Below are 12,263 nucleotides of genomic sequence, written 5' to 3' on the forward strand. Positions count from 1 at the left end.
AGTCGGCTGCATTCGGCACTAAGGAAAAACCTGCCGGTGCAGCACCTGCCATGGCTCCTGTTGAGTGAGTTTCACGAGTAATAAGTTTATCCAACAGACCGGTTAGTATTTGTAAATCCTCCGCTGCTAGTTGGGCATCATCCACCAACCGATCAAGGACTTGGAGGTCTAGACAGGCGTTGGTATCCTCAACTTCAGACATCCAAGGAAAAGTCACTAGAGAACGCCATTGGGACTGTAGTAATCCATTAAGGTGACTAACTTCCGTGCTAGTCCTGTTCAGCTCGGCTACAACGTCCCGTAAGAGATTGGGGTCGTCACCTTCCAGGGTTGATCCAGACACCCGTAGTCTGGGGATCACAACCAGCTGACTTGAGACGAACCGCACGGGGCACCGGCCCCGGTGGAATCACCCAGAGAGCGTTCTCCACGCTCCCATCCGAGTGGCAGGCGAACTCTCCTGGGCTCCAGCCTGACGAAGTAGGCAGAAATTGAGTGATAGCTGTCATAATGATCCAAATGAACCAGAAACCACGACATAGACAATTAGATCCAAAGAAGCTGGTCTTTACTGGTCAAATAGAATAACAGAGCATAAAGGAAAGAATGACAGCTATGGAGCTGTCTTGCTGAAACCTGGTAATATAGATGCACAGAAAAGGTAAGAGATTACATATTGAAAACAAAAGTAGGTTCCCAGAACGAAGTCAGTTCCCAGAACATCAAACAGAAAGAGTCCAATGAACAGACAGCAAGGAGGAGGTTAAGTTCAAAAGCAAACAGTTCTTTATTTAGCTAAACACAGAGCTGGGTGAGTTAAACCCCTTCCTTGACTATGTCAGAAAAGGAATCCATAGTTCCTTCTTGATTTGGTTGATATAGGTGGGGGTGGGATTTAATAAGCTTCTGAAAAACATTGGGGTAAATCTGGTTATAGTGGGCCCGGGGGCATAGTAGGTAAGTATGGCCTTGTTTATCACATAGGTTACAAACTATGCCAACCTTGCAGTGGATGGAAGCATGACCCGGTTTCCCACACACGGAGCACAAGTAAGTGGTACAGTGCTGGTGGATGTGAGCAAACGCTCCACATTGGAAACAGGCTGGGGGTTGGCCACTATACCTAGTGATCCCCCTATCATTTCCCAAGAAAAAATATTTGGGGAGATGTTGCAGGTTACTCCTTTGATCTCTTTGTAAGGCTATTACTGCTTTATATTCTCCCTTCCAAATGCCCCATTGATTGAGACTTTTTCTGGGCGGCATCAACACTTTACAGTACCTCTGTAACCATTGATCAACATCCTCTTCTGGAATGTTAGTTGTCCTGAAAGACACAGTGAGAACCCTAGATTCACCTCTAAAGAGAGGTATCACGTCATACTCTTGCAGGGGATTTGGGCGGTAGTGTGCCAAGTCCCGAAACGTCCCCCAAAACCTTTGGTAGGCCCTCTCTGAGGTCAAACAGACATCAGTTTCTCGAAAACCTGGTGGCATAATGACTGCTAGGATATCAGTTCTCGGGATTTTTAAAAAGCCTAAGAGGATGACCTCTACCATGTGGTCCTCTGTTAGTTTCTCCAAATCTAGGCCCTTGTATCTGAACCTAATCACAAAACGCTGACGTGGGTCAAAATCATCAGTATCGGCATCCATTCTCTCATCGAAGAACTTTTCTAAGAAATCTTCATCTTCCATTCGCTCCATAGTCAAAAGTTCTACGGGGCAGCTCCCCAGGGGCCCTCTCCTTCCTTTGTTCCTCAAGTCCCCCAGAATTCCTGGTGGTCCCTTTCAGAGTTTGTGCATATGATCTTGGTTGTGTCAGTATTGGAAGGGTAGGTGTTTGGGGGGTGGTTGTCAAAAGGGATGTCAAAGGGGATGCAAGTGTGCTTGTTTGACTAAATGAGGTTTCAGTTGTTGGTGTAACAGTAGTCTCAGTTGTAACAGTAGCCCCAGGTAGGATGACAGGAAGGGATGTAGTTAAAGGGGTAGGTAAGTTTGACATAGATCTCGGGGTAGGTGCAGTTGTTACAGTGGGTACAGACGCTCCAGAAAAAATAGATGTAGTAGATGTAGTAGTCTGGCCAGAGTTAATAATCTGACCAGATGTAAGAAAGGAAGAGGAAGGCAAATTAGTAGTCGGGTTTGGATTTATATGTAAGTCTGCATAAGTGGTTGGTGCAGAAGGCCTCTCGTGAAGGAGAGAAGGGTGCTTCCTTTCCCCTTCCCCTTCTTTGTGTGGATTTAGCTTTTGACATTCCTCTGATTCCCCTGGAAGAGTACCCCTATCTGTAGTTGAGGATGAAGAGGATAAAAATTCTTCCTCTTTTCTTCTATCATCTTTGTGTATAGGGAGGGGTAGGGACTTCGTAAGTTCATCTGATGTGATTACACACAGACCTGTAGGTACGTGTGGGTTTTTTGGGGGCTGGCCAGGGTGGATTAAATCCACCTCCAATGTGTCTACTATGATTGGTGTAAGCTCCTCAACCAATAACTCTGACCTGTTGGTCCCTAAATCCGCATTTGTATGGGCGGGATCATTTACAGAACTATTAACAGAGACATCTACAATTGGTTGTGTTTCTTCGAACGAGATCCTAGGGAGATTTGGAATAGTTACAGGTGTTACATGTGTTGCAGATGTTACAGGTGTTATGATCACTTTACTTACAGAGTCCTTCCGTCCGGATTGGGAATAACTCAAGTCGATTACGGAAAAGTTCTCGGGCAGGTAGAGCGGAAAACGCATCAGTCTCTGTTCTCTCCAAACCTTCCAAAGTCTTTTTCCTTTTTTGGCCTTGTCTCTGGGGCAATGGCTGTTGTTTTCCCAAATATGGAATAACTTGAGAATAACCCGTCATCTCTAGTTGAAAACAGTTTGGTAATGAGGAACGCGGCCCTCTATTCACCTCCCCTTGGGAGAAAAACTTTCCTGGAGGGGAAGAACAAGACACTCCTGCCAGCATAATGTTGCTTTGCAATACAGATGGTGTGTAGACACTCTTCCTTTTAAGATCTAATACAGCCTCCTCCCCTCCACATTTCTCTATCCCCCCCCCCGTTTCAGAGCTATCATCTAGTTCACTCCCAGACCTCGCTTCAGAGCTAGGAAGGGACTCCACTCCAGACACATTCCCACTCTCCTGTTTGCTAAAACTTTGCTCCTCCCCATCCCCCTGTCCACCCTGCTTTTTCTTTCCCAAGAAGAGTTTTTTCCCAGGATGAAAATAAGACCTCTGTTCCTCACCGGTTTGCAGGAGACTCTGTCGTGAGTCAGCCTGAGAATTACTCTTCAGAGGAAGAGGAGACTGAACAAGCCCTCACTCCCTCTCAAGAGATAACACCGAAACAGCAAGATGGGGCCTCTGAGCCAGAGGATCGGCCGGCTGAAACAAGAGAACAGGGAAGAGAAAGCCTTTCACCTTCAGGGTCTCCTCCACCAGTGGAGAGAAGGAGAGTAAAAGGCAGAATGGCATTGCAGCAAAGGAGAAAGTCAGCCCGGCTTTTGGACAAAAGACGTAAGTTGGCGCAGGAGGAATCAGAGTCTGAAACCGACAGTTGAGCTGAAACACCTGGAGAGTCACGAAGGCAATATAAGCAAGACTGACCGTTAAGTGCCTCGTGGGAGCAAATGTTATTGCATGCTGACTGTCTCTTATCTTGAGAAGCTTCATGTAGGAGTCCGGTTTGCCGTGGTGTTGAACTTGGAAGAAAGCCGTGCCTGCAGCCAAGACCTTAAAGGTGAGGAACTTGTATCTGTCTGTGATCTTGTTCCTGTATTGTGTTAAAGAGCTGCCGGCCCCTCCCGGCAAGAGTAAAATACGCGTCAGGTCCTGCTTCCTCCAGCATTGATAAGTTGCTGTGTGGGAAGCAGAGACTCAGACCTGCCTGTACGCAACAGACTCTGAGGATCAGAGTCCCCCTGATGACTATATCGGGCCTCTCATGCTTCAAGCACAGATGTTGTTACTCCGGTCCCCATCTGCTGGATTTGTACTGAGGTTGGCACCCGAACAGTAGGAGGCATCTTGGATCCATGACGATGAGGCTGCTTTGCAGTCGTGTTGGCATTTCTCCCTCTGGCTGAGAATTCTGCTTCAGACTTGGCTTGTTGAATCCTAACTTTAATAACATGAATGGCCTGAGTGCACCAGGCCACCCATTCAGCTTGGGTAAGTTCAGAGTCACTTTCTGTAGGTCGGTCCAGTATTCCAGGGTGTGCATCCACCCGTCTGGTTTCCCAATACCGCAAAATGTCCCGCAGGAGGGCCATGCAACCACTGTGGGTATTCCTCTAAAGAAGTATGGCTTCTACAACCAATGACCATCCTGTCCACTATATTAACAGACAGGGATCTACCATAGACCACCTTTTTCATCGCACGGGAGTCATTATGCAATTGGCCAGTAATATAATCTAAAAGTAAGTTTTTTGTTTGTCCAGCAGGGTGAGCATAGCATCCTTATTTTTGTTTTTTCAAGCCAGTCATTGGCACCACTGGTAGATACATATGACTTAAGATAAAGCCCCAGAATTTTACCATGTCAAGTTTATGGTCTTCTGAAACTAACAGCTCTAGCCCTTCAGACATAGGGCTGTGTTTGACCTTTTCCCATTCTTCCATCAGTACAGTCTCCCTTGCTCCCAAGGTGGGTTTCAATGCTACTGTGTTAACCTCACCCAAAGAAGAAGCAGACAGAGCTGATGAGGGCGTGTGGCTCCCAACCTCCCCTCGGTAGCTGCATCCACTGTCATCAGTTGTGGGGTGTCCACTGAAAAGGATGGTCAAATCTTCCTGAGACAATGAATTGAAAGGTTGAAAGTCCTCTTCCTCTAGTTGTGGTTGAGTAAAGGGTTTTTGGGGCGTTTGGGTCACCTGAGTGAAAGCCCCCTCATGTGTGTGTTTTTCTTTCTTTTTCTTCTTTTTAGCCGGCTGGGTCTCTGGAGGAGAGCCACCCATAACCATTTCCATACCTGCAGGTCGAATATATTGTAAGTTAAAGGGGGGTCTCTGAGATGGTTGAGGACTCAATGGACGACCAGGTCGATCTGAAGGGTCTGGCACAAGCAAGCCTGATGTCTTCTCCGACTGTTCCCCCAAACAATAACTTCTGCTACGTGGCCTCTTTTTTATTGAGATATTGGAAAGTCCAATACCCTGCTCTCTCCCTGCATTCTCAGCTTGCAAAAGTTGTAATTTTTGGGTATACGCATCAACCATACGTTCTTCTCTGTAATAAACTTTCAACAGGATATCTCTTTGTTTTGAAAGCTTAGTAAAGTTGAGAGGGTTGGTACATAAGATTATTTCAGCATCTAGCTCTTGTATTCTAGTGTGAACATCCATGGCCCGCCGGTTAGCCTTATCAATTTATTCTGCGTATTTATGGGCCTGCTCATCTACACTAGAAATTACTTGGATCACCGGGGTCATCGGAACGTTTGGGGCTGCCTGTGCTAAGGGTGTTCCCTGCCCCTGGGATGAGAGTATTTGTATTTGTGGAGAAAGTTCCGAGGTGTCTATAGAAGGTGGGGAAGCTACAGCTGGGTTTTGAGGTCTGTCGGCCATTTTAAGAGAAGCTTCCCTTTTTCCAGCGTCTCTGGGGGATTTTGATAAACCCATTTCTCTATCTAAAAAGCCTTCTGCCTTTTGTCTCCTCTCATCAAAAACCCTCCTCCCAATATCTTCAATATCCTGGGTGTTCAGCTTGCAAGACAAAGGGAGGGTTTTTTTCCAGTAAATTGCAAGAGCCCTTGCTGGTGACAAAATGGCTGCCTCCTGCATTCTCTTCTTCTGTGAGTACTCTTCCAGGGGAAGAGTTAGTTTCTTCATACGCAATCTCTAATTGGGCTTTCTTCCCAGTCATAACTTGTGACAATTCCAGAGGCACACCCTCTGGGTGCTGCAGAGGGGCTTTACACAGGCTAATTTGCTGTTTTATTTCTGGGTCATTTACTTCTTGGGCCTGAGAAGGGGAGGCAGCCAAAGGAGAAGCCTCTTGCAAAAGGACAACTTTTCCTACCTGTACTTTTGATTATATTAACTGGCACGAGTCACACTCTGCTAGTACTGGTGAACTTGCTGAGGTCTCTTGCCGTGTTGCTGAGAGTTCCAGGGCTTGTAGCTGGAGGGTTTCCTCGGTTGAAGCGATTTGCTGAGAAGTTGCAAAAACCTCCGTAGTAGACAAAGGAGGGTGGCACGGCCTAAACTGCTCATTGCCTTCTATGAGAGAAACTTTGATTGCCGTTTCCGGGTCCCCCCCCCCGCAGTGGGGCCCTCCATTTTTCGCTCCCCAGTTGGGGAAGCTTCTAAGGAACAAATTGCAATCAAACTTCCCAAAGAAAATTAAGAATTTAAAGCCTAAAAAGGCAAAAAGCTAAACCAGGAAGTGGGAGCTCCTCCAACACACGACTGGCCTGGCCCACGGCTAGGGCTAGGGCTATGGCTAGGGCTGGGGCTGCAGCTAGGGCTGGGGTTGGGGTTGGGGTAAGGGGTTGGGGTTATGGGTTAGGGTGAGGGGTTAGGGTGAGGGTTAGGGGGTAGGGGGTAGGGGGTAGGGGGTAGGGGGTAGGGTTAGGGGTTAGGGTTAGGGTTAGGGTTAGAGCCAAGGCCACGGCCAGGGGTAGGGTTAGGGTTAGGGTTAGGGTTAGGGTTAGGGTTGGGTTAGGGCTTAGGGCTTAGGGGTAGGGGTAGGTTAGGGTTAGGGCTAGGGTTAAAATTAGGGCTAGGGCTAGGGTTGGCATTGGGGTTTGGGTTGGCATTGGGGTTGGGGTTGGGGATGGGGATGGGGATGGGGATGGGGATGGGGTTAATGTTAAGGTTAGGGTTAGGGTTAGGGTTAGGGTTAGGGTTTGGGGTCAGGGTCAGGGTTGTCATGGTTTGGGCCGTTAAGTGCCTACACTCTTAGAAAGGATCCCTTCCTGAGAAGGGATATGTTATCTTATTCAGCGAGACACCACTAGACCGGAATCAACGGTTCCTAGAAACTTGTTATGGTTCCTAGAAAATCTCTTGAACACGCCAATAAATTTATAATACTGGACAAGAGTAGAAGTATAAAAAACACATTTATTTACATTATATAATATATGCTTTTTGGTTGCAAAGCCTTAAAATATTGTCAAAGTCTCAACCTAACTGTGCTAACTTCGCTAAATCACTTGCTCAGACTTGGATGCAGAAACAAAGGATTTATTGAAGACTTCAGATAGTACAAGACAGACACGGGTTTGAAGTTGCAAGTGAGCTGGCTTATCGGGGTTACAGTATATATCTACTACACGTCTCTTTTGTCGTGGGAAGTTACAAGATAGATTGGTGCAATACAAAACATCAAACAGGTCCCAGAGAGACTGTTAGGACTATCAGATCCCCAAGGCCATATTCAGCCCGAGGGAGTGTATGCAGGAAGCGCAGCAGGGGAGGGCAGGAGCGGCACCTGGGAAAGACGGATGAGGCGCCGGGGCCCAGGAAGGCAAGGGAGGTGTGAACTGCTTTTACGAGTTCAAAGGAACAGAGATAGAGGAAGCAGGGATGGGGAAGGGGAGTCAGAGACACATGGCCCTCACATTCTGCCCCCCTTAAGGCCCCCCTCCCGCAAGGTCGGGAGGGTGAGGTTTATCGGGGTAGGCGCAGTGGAACTCGTGGATCAGGCGGGGGGCCGCCATGTGTGGGGCTGCCACCCATTCATCATGTGCAGGGCCCAGATGTTTCCACCGGACAAAGTAATACAGTTTTCCCTTTTTCCACTTGGAATCCAAAACCTTGGACACCTCCAGGTGTGTGTCCCCACCTACTACTGTCGGAACCTCAGGTCGAGGGGGGGAGTGGAATTGGGGAGCAGGTACGAAAGGTTTGAGAAGGCTGATATGAAATACGGGGTGAACGCCCCTAAGGGTCTTTGGCAGTTCCAACTCCACAGTGACATCATTGATCACCCGGGAAATGGGGAAAGGACCCACAAAACGATCGTTAAGCTTTTTGCAGGGCCGAAGCGAGCGCAGGTTCTTGGTGGAGAGATAAACTTGCTCCCCCACCTTGAGCTCCCAGCCCAGGGACCGATGTTTGTCGGCCTGTTCCTTGTACTTGCGTTTGGCCCTTTCCAGGTTTTTTTGTAACCAGGGCCAAGTGGATTGAACCACCTGCACCCACTCCTGGACCTCTGGGACTGTCTCGAGTTCAGGAGTGACGGGGGTGGAGCCGAAAGGGCCAAATTCCGTACCGTACACCACCTGGAAAGGGCTAAACCCATTGGAGGAGTGGGGGGCGTTGTTGTAGGCATACTCAGCAAATGGCAGTAGGTCCACCCAATCGTCCTGGTGGTAATTAACATAGCATCGGAGGTAACACTCGACCACGGCATTTACACGCTCGGTTTGACCATCGGTTTGGGGGTGGTAAGCTGAGGAGAGCCCCTGCTCCTCCACCCCCATTAGTTTCAGGAAGGCGCGCCAAAATTTGGCAACGAACTGGACCCCCCTGTCGGAGAGGACCTTCTTTGGAACCGAGTGAAGCCTCAGGACATGAGTAACGAATAGTTTGGCTAGTCCCTGGGCCGAGGGGAGTCCGGCACAGGGGACGAAGTGGACCTGTTTAGAGAAAAGGTCCGTGATCACCCATAGGACCGTTTTACCCCGGCTAGGAGGTAGATCGGTGATAAAGTCCATGGCGATCACTTCCCAGGGTCGAGAGGGCGTTTCTAAGGGCTTCAGAAGCCCCGGGGGTTTTCCCATCGTTTTCTTAGCAGTGGCGCAAATGGGGCAGCTGCGCACATATAGTTCCACATCGGCTCTCATGCCCGGCCACCAAAATTGCCGTCTCACCAGGTGCAGGGTTTTTACAAAACCAAAGTGACCCGCAAGCTTGGCCCCGTGGACAAGTCCCAAGACCTCCTTGCAGAGAGGCGAAGGGACGTAGAGCTTTCCACCCTGCACCCAGAAGGAATCCCGCTGTTCCATGCCGGTGGGAAGAAGCTGTTGTTCCGCTTCCTGCAGAGACGCGTCCCGGAGTCTCTGCTGGAAGGCTTCCGGAACGCCCTTGAGCATGGGACTACTCGGTTGGCGGGCTTGGGACCGGGTGGTGACGGCTAAACCTGGGACCTCCCCCCGCTGCTCGGGGGTGAACAGGGAGTCCACGGGACGGTCAAAGTCATTGCGGTATTGGGGAAGTCGGGACAGGGCATCTGCCAGGGCATTTTCTTTCCCGGGGACGTGCTTAAGGGTGAAACGGAACTTGGCGAAGAATTGAGCCCACCGAATCTGTTTGGCGTTGAGCTTTCTAGCCCCCTTGAGAGCCTCCAAATTTTTGTGATCGGTACACACCTCAAACGGAAAGTCCGCCCCTTCGAGAAAATATCTCCAGATGGTGAGGGCATGTTTTACTTCCGCCGCCTCCTTCTCCCAGATAGCCCAGTTGATTTCAGACTGAGAAAATTTCTTGGAGAAGTAGGCGCACTGTCTCAAATCCCCACTGTCATCCCTCTGCAGGAGTGCCCCTCCCATGGCCATGTCCGAGGCATCCACCTGGACCACAAAGGGCTTAGAGCAGTCCGGGTGGGCTAACACGGGTTCGGACGAAAAGAGCAATTTTAGCTCATCGAAAGCCTGCTGGCAGGGGGGGGACCACTGCAACCTGGCGGAGGGTAGCGCGGCGTTAACTCCCTTCCCCTTGGTGCGCAAGAGGGAAGTGAGGGGAAGAGCCACCTGCGCGAAATTGGGTATGAAGTTGCGGTAGAAGTTGGCAAAACCCAAAAATTGTTGCAGTTGTCGGCGTGTGGTGGGGGGTTCCCAATCCCGCACTGCCTGAACCTTACCGGGATCCATCTCCAACCCCTGGTGGGAAATGACATAGCCCAGGAAAGTGATGGAAGGTTGGTGGAATTCACATTTTGACACCTTAGCATACAATTTATGGTCCCGCAGACGTTGGAGGACTTCACGCACCAGGCGGACATGCTCGTCCATGGTGTCGGAGTAAATGAGAATATCATCCAGGAATACCACCACCCCCCGAAATAACAAATCATGTAATACTTCATTGATTAATTGCATGAAAACACTCGGAGCCCCAGAAAGTCCGAACGGCATCACCAAATATTCAAACATGCCAAAACAACTTGAAAAGGCCGTCTTGGATTCGTCCCCCTCCTTAATGCGGATGCGGTGATAGGCTTCCACCAAATCCAGTTTGGTGAATATTCGGCCTTCCTTCAATTGTGCTAGAAGGTCTGGAATGAGAGGGAGGGGGTAAGCGTTAGACTGCGTGACAGCATTCAGTCTACGAAAGTCAATACACAGTCTCAAGTCCCCTGTTTTCTTTTTGACAAAAAAGGCGGGGGCGGAGTACGGAGCTTTGGAGGGACGTATGAAGCCCCTTGCTAGGTTAGTGTCCAAATAGTCTCGCAACACGTCTTCTCATTAGGACTCATGGGGTAAACCTTCCCCTTGGACAACTTGCCCTCTCCCACGATCTCGATCGCGCAATCGGTTTCTCGTGTGGGGGCAGTTCATCACATTCCCTCACATCAAACACATCCGCGAACTGGGAGTATTCCGAGGGTAGATGGGGCGTAGCGGAGATGGGCTCGGGGGAACCCACCAACGCGGCGGCTGGGGCGCAAAGTACTTGGTCCTTGTCGTGCCTGGCGCATGGGTCCTCGGGGAAGGTGAGGGTCCGCTTGACCCAGTCAATAGTGGGATTGTGACCCTGTAACCAATTCATCCCAAAAACTACGGGGGCAACTATGGGGGCGATGGTAAAATACAGTCGTTCCCAATGTTCTCCCACCGCCATGACCACTGCAGTGGTACGGTGAGTGACGGGCCCCTTTTTAAAGTCACTACCGTCCATTTGAGAGAAACGGAGAGGGCCCGGGAGCCGTTTGCGTCGGACCCGTAATTTCTTGGCAGTCTCCTCACTAATCAAGGTACGGGCACACCCTGAGTCAACTAGCGCGGGGAATTCTAACACTGGCCCCCCTTTGGGTAAAGACAGGTGGACCCGGACGTACACATTATCCTCTTGGGCGCTTACCATCGGTGGAGCTCCTTGCACAACGATAGGTACGGTCTGCTGAGGAGCCCCTCTTACAGCAGACCGACGGCGTTTTTTGCCGGCATCTCCCACTCTTCCTCCTCACTGGATGAAGGAGATGTGGTAGTTGTAATCCGTGACTCGGCGGAGTCAAAAGCTGCATTTGTAATCCGGGGTCCCGATGGACCAGTGGAGGTGGAGGCTCCCTCTTGAGCGCTTGCGTGTAGCGCGGTGGGTGCGCTCCGGCGTCCGGGAGCGCCGCTTCGGCGTCGAGGTTGGCCCTCCGCCGGGGTCTTCTCCGGCTCGGTCGGGTTTGGGCAAGAGGGAGTCGGGCGCCCGGAGCGGGACGGGCATTGCGAGGCAAAATGGCCTTTACCTCCGCACACCAAGCACACCCCGGTTTCGAAACGCTTACGGCGTTCGGCCATTGAGGGGCCGCCGCCACCCGGGGTTCGGGAGTCTTTAGTGCCGCCCGGTTTGTCCCCCCTTGGCTTAAAGTCGCGGCCGGTGCGCTGTTTGGACAGGGTCAGAAGCTGCTTCCGATTTTCGATGTCGGCGGCGTGGCGCACCCAGCCCTCGACATCCGGGGGGTTACCTTGCATGAAGGCCCAATGTTGCAGGTCCGGGTTTAGTCCTTCCCTGAAGCACTGCACTCGGGTAGCCTCGCTCCAGTCCAAAATTCTGCTCGACAGAGACTGGAACTCACTCGCATACTGCGCCACCGACTTAGTCCCTTGGCGCAGTTGCATCAGAGTGGCCTTGGCCTGCTCCCCCAGGTTCGGGTCCTCGAACCTGTTGCGGAGCGCAATCATGAACTCATCCAGGTTCCGCAGCACCGGGGAGCGGAGCTCATATTGTAACACCATCCATGCGGCCGCTTCGCCTTGTAGGAGGTAGGCCACGTACTGGACCTGGGACTCTTCCGAGGTAAAGGTCCGGGCCTGTTCCCGCATAAAAATATCCACTTGGACCATAAAGAAGGTTAACTGATCCCCCGACCCATCATACGTGATCTTCAGGTCACGGCAGGCCAGAGCGCTGGGAGGAACGGGGGGAGCCGTCGGCGTTCCATCCGGGGGGTTGCCGGGGGGAGGCTGTACCTTCAGAGCGTCCATGGCGGCAGCCATCTCACCCATCACGGCCTGCATGGCATCCATCCGCTCCAGCATGGTTTGGCGTTCCTCCTGCCATTGCCTCCGTTCCTCGTCCATCAGGACTTCCCTACGC

This window comes from Euleptes europaea, chromosome 14, assembly GCF_029931775.1.
Source record: "Euleptes europaea isolate rEulEur1 chromosome 14, rEulEur1.hap1, whole genome shotgun sequence".
In the NCBI taxonomy this organism is placed as follows: Eukaryota; Metazoa; Chordata; class Lepidosauria; order Squamata; family Sphaerodactylidae; genus Euleptes; species Euleptes europaea.